This window comes from Sinocyclocheilus rhinocerous, unplaced genomic scaffold (genome assembly GCF_001515625.1).
Source record: "Sinocyclocheilus rhinocerous isolate Xijiao unplaced genomic scaffold, SAMN03320098_v1.1 scaffold1605, whole genome shotgun sequence".
In the NCBI taxonomy this organism is placed as follows: Eukaryota; Metazoa; Chordata; class Actinopteri; order Cypriniformes; family Cyprinidae; genus Sinocyclocheilus; species Sinocyclocheilus rhinocerous.
In genome coordinates, this window is record NW_015627373.1 from 67,427 (window position 1) to 80,104 (window position 12,678).

General features: G+C 37.5%; 1 protein-coding gene across 8 annotated transcripts in view; it reads right to left on the minus strand.

The window, feature by feature from the left end:
* lingo1a (leucine rich repeat and Ig domain containing 1a) overlaps window positions 1–12,678 on the minus strand; it is an 81,992-nt gene that overhangs the window by 2,567 nt on the left and 66,747 nt on the right. The window lies entirely within an intron of this gene.

A 12,678-nucleotide genomic window follows, 5' to 3' on the forward strand; every position in this document is an offset into this window, starting at 1 on the left:
AGTGAGTTAGAGGGCTGTTTCTGTGTCCCAACCCGCCTTTTCACTCTCAAATCCTAAGAGTGTTCGCACTTCCATGTCTGGGATCCATATGAAACGATGGCACAGAGGCATATGTGTGAATTTATCCACAATTTTCAAGGAGAAATCCACTTCACAGGAAGTCAGCAGGTGCACGCATAAAATAGCTAGCATATGCCATCCGTGAGAGAGACCAAAAGACGAGGAATTGGTTTAAGACCGATCTGAAACACTCTCGCTCTCTGATGAATTACTAAAAGACATGCTGACCATTGAAATCTGTACACAGAGATTCTAATGCTTCCTGAATCAGCGAAAAAACACTATTTATGCATAACTGCCCTTATTGTGAGGTTTAGCTTCTTAGCTTTGGTTTGGTTGAGTCTTCCATGCACTTAGACCATGATAAAAGTCTTCAAAATAACAGCAGAAACACAACTACAAGATAAAACGGACTTGTTATACAATCTTCGGAAATTCATCTTTAAGTGGAAACTGATCCAAAACCTAGTTAGCCACCTTGTCTACATAGACATCATCCGAATAGAACCTCATAAGGGACTTATTCTGAATGCTACACGGGCAGCAACTTCACATGCTAGCATGTTATTAAGCACTGCTGTTAGCATGTTGCTAAGCTAATGATGCCATACTATCCACCTTATTCCTCAACGCAGAAGTAAGCCTATGGGTGATACTTCTGGTTAATTAGCCGCTTTACGGAAATAATGAGAAGAATAACAACGTGCAGTAAACGGTAAAACTGTTTGCACTACAAACCAGTGTGTTCATAATCAAGATAATACATAAAATAAAAGAGTAAGACAAAATCCAGCAGCAAAATGAGCTGTTTTGTTCAGCTAAAAAAAAGCTGGATGCGGATGACACCGGAAGCCAGTCCCATAAAAATTACAAACGGCCATGCCCGCTCTTACGGGAAAAATAAGGTGGATAACAAACATAGAACACACAAAAATAGTGTAAAACAGCCAATTTTAGCTATTTCTTTGGTATCTCTTTACTGATCGACCATCTTTGGAGTTTTTCACAGAGTTTCTTGCAGTGCATTCTGGGATTTCCTTATCTGTCAATGATACATATAGAATATAGCTAAAATGCATCTAAGAAAGATTTTTAATAATTCATAAAAGTTTTTGCATAGATAGCACATATAAATTGCCTTAAAATGCTGTCTAGGTAGGCAGCTCACTTGGGTTTTGGAACAGAGCTTGCATATCTCAGGTTTTTTTATTTTTTATTTTTTATTTGCTGTCACACTATTCTCTTCCAACCTGTCGTGTCTCTGATTATGGTTTCATAACCACCTACACAGCACTGGAATACTTCTATTGAGAATGTTCATTTCCTGTTCGTGTAACACAACATCACTGTCAAATGATCATAAAAAAGATGTACAACTTGCATTAGGAAGCCTGACGCCATTGATGATTGCTTCTGCCCTGAAAGACTGGTAAATATTATGCATTGTGATGCTGATATCAGAGACCCCCCACAAGCAAAGGATTTTATAGTTCGAAGAACTTGTAGAGCTTTTGAGAGCCTTAAAATGGTTCTTTTGGGAATCGCAAATCTTGAAACACAATGACCATTAAATAGAGTCATTGGTATGCAGAAGAACTCGACCCACCCACACAAACACAAAATACATTACATATATCTCTAAGATGAGCCTGTTACAAGAAGCTAAAAACAGAAAACATCTTTTTAGCAAATTCCCAGTGCAAATTAAAAGTAAAATATTCTCTGATTAATTGGCATATATGCAATCTACTCTATTTCACAAAATAATTCACAACTATGTGAATAAATATTTATATGGATAAGGAACTTACAGTATGTGGAACTTACAAATGTGTGCATAAATATCTGCATACATTCCGGTAGTCAACAAGCCTATTTCCAGTTCTAAAGGAATATGTATAGGAAGTGATTCACAAACATTTCAGGAGAGGCCAATTTGGATTTTTGTTTGTAATTTGTTGATTTGTAATGAATAAACTGCAGTGATCTAACTGTGAGCCCCAGTTGTTCATCAGGATCAATAATGAAGCCACTGAAGGGTTGAGTTTGGCTGGAAGCATTCAGCATGTGGCCCAGAGGCCCAGGTAGTCAACAAGCCTATTTCCAGTTCTAAAGGAATATGTATAGGAAGTGATTCACAAACATTTCAGGAGAGGCCAATTTTGATTTTTGTTTGTAATTTGTTGATTTGTAATGAATAAACTGCAGTGATCCCTAGTTGTTCATCAGGATCAATAATGAAGCCACTGAAGGGTTGAGTTTGGCTGGAAGCATTCAGCATGTGGCCCAGAGGCCCTGTGTTAAACTGTTAGCACTGTTGAGGGGAGGCTGGGTTCTGTTCAAAGCAAATTAAGCAGCCTACAGTGTGTGCTACCAAAACCTGAGAACATATGTAAATGCTCTTCATATGAATCTGACATGAAAGAACTATCACTGCTGTCTGGTCATCAGGAAAAATAAACACGCACACACACACACCGTGAACACACACGCAGCCAATGCTGCGGCGCCCGGGGAGCAGTTGGGGGTTCGGTGCCTTGCTCAAGGGTCTCACCCAGTCGTGGTAGTGAGGGTGGAGAGAGAGCTGGATATTCACTCCCCCCACCTACAATCCCTGCCAGACCTGAGACTCGAACCCGCGACCTTCGGGTTACAAGTCCGACTCTCTAGTGAGTTCCTAATGAACATGACAAAGTTGCATCTTGTCTATTCTGACGTGATCGATCGTATTTCCATCTGTTGCATCATTTACTATCATATATATATGATGCATCTGAAACTATCACAGTAAGACTGAATTACTGCAGTCTGGAGCAGGACGTTGTTTCCCAGCGGCAACAATCCCACTAAAAGATGGCAGCTAAATACCTGAGCAGCAGAATCCTCCTCATATCTGTCACTGCTAAAGGAACAGCACGCTAAGAGTCTAATCTAGTTCAGAATCAGCCTGTTCGCTAATCCTGTATACACACACACGCGCAAGGCGCACTAACACACATACAGGCGGACTTAGTTCACCTCAGCTTCATGTAGGTCAGTTCGGCACACAGACACCAGGACAAACAAAGTTAAACACACACTTGGACAAGAATAACACAACTCCGGCTCATCTGTAAATCAATCTGATTAATTGGCTTAACGAAGCTCTGCTGCTACTATGTAGAAGACTTTGAGTCTTCCAAGTGACTTAAATCTCCTGAATCCGTTCACCAAAACATCAAGTACAGATTGTTTGCCAATTCATTAAATGAAAATTGCTTACAATTATGCATTAATTAGTATTTCTGCATTTTTTAATGAGTAAAAAAATTATCCCTCAAGGTACAAAAATCAGATGAGAGCTCATTAATATCGCAATTGAAAGTATAAATAAATGGAGAAACAAACTGCTAAGTAATATCACACATTTCTCCTCAAGAAATTCTGAAAATATCAATAATGTCTCAAAATGTGCTCAGATTTGACAAGATACCAAGCCTGCATTAAAAAATCAGAGATCTGAAAATGAACTCAAATGTTTCTCATTAATTTCCAAATTCTAGAAATGAATATCAATAATGTCTCAAAATGTGCTCAGATTTGACAAGATACCAAGCCTGCATTAAAAAAATCAGAGATCTGAAAATGAACTCAAATGTTTCTCATTAATTTCCAAATTCTAGAAATGATCTGAGTCGCCATCCATTAATTTTAAAGCATTGCACTTCTAATATATATGAATAATTATCTCATTAGAGTGGATTTTAATTTCTCTTTATGATTTTTAAAGGTGGGGTAGGTGATTTCAGAGAGGCTAGCAATAGCAAGCTACCTTTCAAATCATAAGATCCCACACTCCCTGCAAATCACTCTCCAAAGCCGCTGCCTCCTCCAAAACACATGATCGCGCACAGGCAGACCGGAGGATAACCAGTGGCACGATGAGAGTCGGTGCTGGTGGAGGATTGAATGCAATGCTGTCAGATTATCTCATGTCTCATTCACCAGTGAGAAAACATTACAGTAAAAAACGCTAAATATTACAATAATGCCTTTTATTCTAGCGTAATGGAACGCGCTGATTACTTGGCATGTCTGCATGAACAGGGTGCACAGAGGTATGCAAATACATACGTTGACAGGCAGGTAGGACAGCCTATCATAGCCCTTGAACCGAGGGATATGATTACACAAGCATTTTATGGTCCTACGCCTTCCACAGACGATATAAAGACATATAAATACATTTAGACCACAGTGATTGCTATCGGGATGTGAAGAGTAAGGTTGCAAAGAAGTGGAAATTTCTGGTAAATTTTGGAAACATTCCAGTTTTTTTTTTGAAAAATTTCAGAAATTTTTGGAAAGTTTCTGGACCAGCCAACTTACGAGGCTCCATTTCTGTTAGGTTGCTGCCCCAGAAACTAGCTTCCTTCGTATACGATAGACAGTGAGGCTAGGGTTTGCAGTTTACATCGAGGCGATAAAGGTATTGTTTTCAAAAACTTGAAATTTGAAACCCGTTGGTGGCATTGTTGTGTAAAATAACAGCCAAAACACACGAATGGAGTTCTGTTTTTATTTGAAAATGGTGTAAACGCCCCTTAAGTCTCCTGAGGAGTAAAAGAGCAACATCTGTGCAACAAAATGTTCCTCTGGGTTCCACTTTAAAGTCAGCCTTTGAAGGTAAAAACAACCAACAAACCAGTCACAACACTCTGCTGCAACAGAACGCCTTCATTACAATGCAAAGCAAGTGTCAGGAATGAGATCGTATCGTTCATTTAAAACATTTGTGCACAGGACGCAGTGTTCAAGATCACAACACGTCTAGAACTAAGACACACACACTCACACTCCATTTCTCATTGTCCGTGGCTGAATCCGCTCATTTATTTGTTGCACTTGCTGCTGAATGCTGTGACTGAGTGTTCCCTCATTAGAGACCCTGTACTTGCCTCTCCGCTATTATTGCGTCTGGAAAGTAACTGGCTCAGGGAGTGCAAACAGTACACTAGGTTTCTATTCAGAGCTTCAGATCTGCCGCTGACCTTCTAAAACATCTCCTCCCAGAAAAACTAGCTCCATCCTACAGCCCTAACAGCTCCTCAGAGCTCAAACGTCTCCGGTTTCCACTCTCTCCGCTCTGTCACTCTCTGTTTTTCTCTCTCTGAGGGGAGGGAGACACATTGACCCTGAAGCTGCAGGAAAAGAAGCATCAACACGAGTCCACAATGGCAGCTGGAATCTGGAATAACGAGGTCCAACACACAAGATGTCTGAGCGCTGAGGAATCAATCACACAGGGCAGGTTTTCTTGCTGAGTGTGAGATGAGGGTTTTAAAAGCAGGATGTACACACAAACATAGGCTAGACTGCAAACCCTAGCCTCACTGTCTATCATATACGAAGCAAGCTAGCTTCTAGTGCAGCAACCTAACAGAAATGGAGCCTCGTAAGTAATTGATCTGATACGGTCTTAATGGCCAGAAACTCCATTAACGATCCCTTTCTGGCCATTAAGTGAACTGACTTGACTTAAAGGGACACTCATAGCTGATTCCACTAGAGTTTGACGTTAACATGTCGCTAAGCTAATGACGTGAAACTCTGATTCACAAAAGTCAATTTTTACATTTTTTAAAAGTCATTAAAAATGAAATAGCACACTTTTCACTTATAATTCGAGGTATTGTTAATTCTGTATAGGGCTCTATGATTTCTATGATGCGGAAAACAAAAATCCAGTCATAAAAACTAAATTTACAGTATAGCGCGGAATGTCATAGATTTGGATTAAAGGGGTCATATGATGTTGCTAAAAAGAACATTACTTTGTGTATTTGGTGTAATGAAATGTGTTTATGCGGTTTAAGGTTCAAAAAACACATTATTTTACACATACTGTACATTATTGTTTCTCCTCTATGCCCCGCCTTTCTGAAATGCGTCGATTTTTACAAAGCTCATCGGTCTAAAAAGCGAGGTGTGCTGTGATTGACCAGCTATCCAGTGCGTTATGATTGGCCGAATACCTCAAGCGTGTGACGGAAATGTTACGCCCCTTAACATATTGTGATACCGTGCCCAGGCCGGAGCGACGAGACAAAAACATGAAAACCCATTATAAACGAGGCATTTGTTGCATCCAACAAAGTAGTTTCACTTTCACAACGAAACACACAGCGTCACACAAGGCGGGCTAGAGTGAGCGGAGGCCTGCTTGAGTGATCCATATAACAAAGCTAGTTCAGAGGCTGTCAGGCTCCAAAATGTAAATGATTACAACATTTTAATTTATGGGTGAACTGTGCCTTTTACATTGTCTCAGACATACCTTGTCTTAGCTATGATTTTATTCTCAAACTTTTGTGAAATTGTTTCAATTTGTTGGAGAAAATGTCTTTTAGATTCACAGAGAGAGAGCCAATAGCTACAGAAACCTCAAATTACAACTGATCAAGTCTATACAGGGATGAAATTGCGTTTTGAACCGGTAATCACACTCTGCATGCTGGAGATGTGATGCAGAAATGCACGCTGGGAAATTGATTGTTTGCATTGCATCTGCCGAACAGAGACATTAAGAGATAAGTGCTGTCAGTCTGATGCATCATGGGCAAATTCACATGCACATGACCAGCAGGTTTCCCTCTTTAACTGGAGCATACAGAGACCCCCGACTGACTCCACTTGACCTCTTCAGACCCCTCGATCAGCAGTCATGCAGTTTTCACGACAATTTTTTTGGGCAATTTGTTTAACGTGAAGAAAGGAAAGCAAATGTGTTAAAGCCTAGGGTTTAACTATGATCAAAAATACAGTAAAATTGTGAAATATAACAATTTAAAATGGTCTGTTTGGATATACAATCTAATTTATTCCTGTGATGCAAAGCTGAATTTTAAGCATCATTACTCCAGTCTTCAGTGTCACCTGATCCTTCAGAAATCTTTACAATGATTGTAATGACCAGATATTTTAGGTTTTTTTTTCTCATCGTTACACACAAACTGATCTGATATGACCTCAAAAGACACAAAATGATGAATAATGTTGTATAATACATAATACGCACTAGGAAACCGTCCTATAGCATCTTTGTGTGTGTGTGTTTCTGAGTGTGTGGGTTTCTCGCTTCAGTCTATCTCATGACTCATTCACTGTTCCCCAAAGCGTCTCCCTTTTCATGTATTCGCAGTGCGAGAGAAATTTATTTAGCTAAAAAGGAAGGAGCGCATATGTTTTCACAGACAGGTGTTACTTTAATGCAGAACCTAAAACGAGGTGATCGCTCGTGTCCTTTTACACTGCTGCTGTTTTTCAGAATATGCTTCAACAGACGTCATTCTTTCTGTATGTATGTGTTATGTAACTTCAGTACATAACCTGACTGAGTCATTTTCAGTCCCTGCTGTCAGTTTTTTCCCTGCTGGAAAATCCAGGTAGATGTTCTGGAACATGCTAGCTGGTAATTAGCTTGTCCAGCTACCAGTTCTTGCTGTTTTTTTTTTAACACAGTGGCTAATTTCTAAATAGAAACCAGCTACCTACCGTGTTTCAAAACAATGCTAGCATGTTAAGTTGTCAGAATTAGCTGGATGTGAACACACTGAACACGTTCACCCAGGATAAGGCATTGTAAAGTAACTCGGTAGTTAAAGGGATAGTTCATCCAAAAATGAAAATTTGATGTTTATCTGCTTACCCTCAGGGCATCCAAGATGTAGGTGACTTTGTTTCTTCAGTAGAACACATTTGATGATTTTTAACTTTAACTGTTGCAGTCTATCAGTCGTATAATGCATGGGCACTATTTGACTATATCTGTGTGAGCTATGATTAGGCAAACAATCACTATTATTATTGCTTGTACTTAATTTTTTCACCCAAAACTTGCTTAATTTGTGCCACATATAGGGCACTATTAAATTAGCCCCCCCCCCTCCCACAAATGCATGGCGATGGTAACAAAATCTATGAGTAAAAAAAACAGGCACAGACAAATCCAAATTAAACCCGGCGGCTCGTGATGACACATTGATGTCCTAAGACACGAAACGATCGGTTTGTGCCAGTAATTTTAGTAATAATAAAAAGGATGTCCAATCAATTGAATTAAACTGTTACCTTTAACTTTAACTAACTATCTATCTATCTATCTATCTACACTGTATATATAGAATAGAATAGAATGGCATATAAATAATAGAAAATAACTGAGCTGTCCCTTTAAATATGGTCAAGTGGATTTATTAAACATTAGGGAACATTTTAATGGGTTAGTCTTTTGTTTACATGCCATATAAAAGAAATAACATATTAAACACATTCCAAAACTATCAGTCTGACTGAAAAAGTATTTACAAACTATCTGCACTGTATTATATATTACACAATGATTCTCATTCATAAACCATATTTCTGTGCAAATCATTCCTAAAGTATTTTAAATAGGAATCATTTTAAATAGGAATCATTTTATCATAAGATAGAATGGGTTCACAAACAATTTGCACACCAATTTGCTCATGAATTAGGTCTATTGTATGGTTTTGTATCTTGTACATTGTCTATTAAATAATGCACAATGTAGTACATTTATACAGTGCATAGCTGTATCCAAAAGGCATTCAGCTTTAAAGATCTATTCTTTTATATTGTATTCTGTTCTAATGATGGCTGCAGATAAACTCTGACAGGGTCCATATAAAATATAGATCCAGATATTGATTTAGTTTGTGCAAGGCTCTTCAATCCACACACACACACACACACACAATTTTCTATAATAACTGTGTGTTTCTTGTCAGAACGACTCATTATAGTGTCATTTTAAAGAGCTGTTTTAAATTCACGCCGTACCGCCTGATTCACTCTCAGCTCTGATTTAGATGAAATACAGTCAGACCTGCATCACTAATGACAGGGACGGACTCAGGCACGTCCGAAACACCAACACAAATGTGCAAAATGACACATTCGGCGCAAGGCGTTTAGATTTGACACTCTTTCAACAGCTCTGGAAAAGCTCCTTTTTTTCACCACCGGTTCAAGCGTTTTAGTCAGAACATGTTAATGCCTTGATGCCCATCAACAGTATTGTCCGGCATCGACCGATATTCCCTGAAACACAGACTATCACAGCTGAAACCAGCCTGAAGTGGCTGCTGGTTTTACATGGTTTCCAGTTGGTCATTTATGGTATATATCTGGAATACGAGCCAGTGGTTCACCCTCACTCTTAAAAATAAAGGTTCTTTATTGGCATCAATGGTTTTATGAAGAACCTTGAACATCCATGGAACCTTTCAAATGCAGAAAAGGTTCTTTAAAGTCAAAAAAGGTTCTTTAGATTTGTTCTCCAAAATGGTTCTTTTAGGAACTGTTCACTGACAGGAACCAAAAATGGTTCTTCCATGGCATCACTGCAAAAACACCCTTTCGGAACCTTTATTTTTAAGAGTGCTGGTAGACTTGGTTAAGCTAGTAAATTTGGAAGCTTATTTCTGCCTGGAAGAAAATTATTTAAAAAAAGGTAATTGCAAGATGTAACCTCCCAATTCCAAGAAAAAAGTAAAAATTGCAAGAAGTAAACTCAAAATTATGAGAAAAAAATAAGATACCATAAATTAGGGCTGGTAGATAATCTACAACAAACAAGCAAACAAACAAAGAAACATCGGTCCTCCCACATCAAAAGCCACCAACATATTTGCTTAAAATGGTTTTTGCTTGTAAATGGTGCTTGATCTGTGCATATTTCTCTCCTGATTCAGATGCCAGAATGCCTTGATGGATTTGTTTCTTACAAACATACAGCTTTTCCCTTCACAAGACATTAATTGATGAACTGGAGTCATATGGATTACTTGTGGATTATTGTGATGTTTTTATCAGCTGTTTGGACTCTCATTCTGACGGCACCCATTCACTACAGATGATCCATTGGTGAGCATGTGATGTAATGTTAAATTTCTCCAAATCTGTTCTGATGAAGAAACAAACTCTTCTTTTATGGCCTGTGGTCATAACATTTTTAGGTGAACTATTCCAAATGCTGTTGACTGAACTTTACTCGTACTGAACCCAGAATATTCCTTTAAAGGAATGTCCATGGTTCAAATACAAACTCAAATGACAGCTTTTGGACTAAAAATGATTTTCTCTCAGCAAAATTTGCAGTGACACACTTAACATGGAAGTAAACAGAGCAAATTCTTTGCATAAATGTGAAGCTTGAATTTTTGTTAAAGCACTTACATGAATTATTCAGTAAGAACCTGTTATTATGTGATCTGTGAAGTTATCTAAATCGTCTTGGAGGTGGAGGACTACTTTTCTAGATGGATGAACTTCTGCCTTCATTTTGTATGAGTTTGAGCCAACTGAACACGCCTTTCTTTGGTATTCTTTTAAGTTGAAATATTGGATATAATATTATATAAGCGGTTCTACCACAGCAGTTTCCAGCTGTTTGGACTCTCATTCTGACGGCACCCATTCACTACAGATGATCCATTGGTGAGCATGTGATGTAATGTTAAATTTCTCCAAATCTGTTCTGATGAAGAAACAAACTCTTCTTTTATGGCCTGTGGTCATAACATTTTTAGGTGAACTATTCCAAATGCTGTTGACTGAACTTTACTCGTACTGAACCCAGAATATTCCTTTAAAGGAATGTCCATGGTTCAAATACAAACTCAAATGACAGCTTTTGGACTAAAAATGATTTTCTCTCAGCAAAATTTGCAGTGACACACTTAACATGGAAGTAAACAGAGCAAATGCTTAGCATAAATGTGAAGCTTGAATTTTTGTTAAAGCACTTACATGAATTATTCAGTAAGAACCTGTTATTATTTGATCTGTGAAGTTATCTAAATCGTCTTGGAGGTGGAGGACTACTTTTCTAGATGGATGAACTTCTGCCTTCATTTTGTATGAGTTTGAGCCAACTGAACACGCCTTTCTTTGGTATTCTTTTAAGTTGAAATATTGGATATAAACATCGGTCCTCCCACATCAAAAGCCACCAACATATTTGCTTAAAATGGTTTTTGCTTGTAAATGGTGCTTGATCTGTGCATATTTCTCTCCTGATTCAGATGCCAGAATGCCTTGATGGATTTGTTTCTTACAAACATACAGCTTTTCCCTTCACAAGACATTAATTGATGAACTGGAGTCATATGGATTACTTGTGGATTATTGTGATGTTTTTATCAGCTGTTTGGACTCTCATTCTGACGGCACCCATTCACTACAGATGATCCATTGGTGAGCATGTGATGTAATGTTAAATTTCTCCAAATCTGTTCTGATGAAGAAACAAACTCTTCTTTTATGGCCTGTGGTCATAACATTTTTAGGTGAACTATTCCAAATGCTGTTGACTGAACTTTACTCGTACTGAACCCAGAATATTCCTTTAAAGGAATGTCCATGGTTCAAATACAAACTCAAATGACAGCTTTTGGACTAAAAATGATTTTCTCTCAGCAAAATTTGCAGTGACACACTTAACATGGAAGTAAACGGAGCAAATGCTTAGCATAAATGTGAAGCTTGAATTTTTGTTAAAGCACTTACATGAATTATTCAGTAAGAACCTGTTATTATGTGATCTGTGAAGTTATCTAAATCGTCTTGGAGGTGGAGGACTACTTTTCTAGATGGATGAACTTCTGCCTTCATTTTGTATGAGTTTGAGCCAACTGAACACGCCTTTCTTTGGTATTCTTTTAAGTTGAAATATTGGATATAATATTATATAAGCGGTTCTACCACAGCAGTTTCATGGTAATACATAAAAATTTAATGAAATGTTTTTGTGTGTACATTGACTAAATGGAGACAGAATGTTTGTACTGTAGCGTACATGGATATACAGTTTTAATCTGACAGAAAAAAACTGGGTAACACTTTATAATAACGTTCAGTTGTAAGGCATTTATAAGTGATTAGTTAATGATGAACTAATCATTTACAAAACATACCTATGTGTTCATAAATGATTAATAAGTGATTTGTTAATATTTTTATTTATGTTTTGTAGATTGAGTTATAAATCATTTACAAGTGATTAGATGATGATTAACTAATTATTTACAAAACATGACTATACGTTCCCAAATGATTATTAAGTAATATGATTCAAAACCTGTTGTGTAAACGCATTAATACATCATTTACAAAGTTTTCTGCATCCCCTAATCTAAAGTGTAAACTACTCATCAGTTGTAAATGTTTTACTCAACATTCGTAGATCTTTCACCCCAGTGTGTACAACTGATGAGTAGTTTACACTTTAGATTAGGGGATGCAGAAAGTGTTGTAAATGATGTATTAATGCGTTTACACAACAGGTTTTGAATACTTTGTAGTGTGTACTGCAATGTAAGGGCTGACTGGTGAGGGTGTAGACCGATGTCTTCTCTGACACACACGGAGTATTTTTAACGCTGTAAGATAATAGTACAATGTTGACATTTCAAAGATTTATAAGTGATTAATAATATATTAACTAGTAACTTAACTAGTAACTATTAAGCATTTACTAAGTATTTGTTTGATTATATAATAGTTTTATTTTTTTGGTTGAAATCAATTTATTTTAAATTCATTAAAATAAAA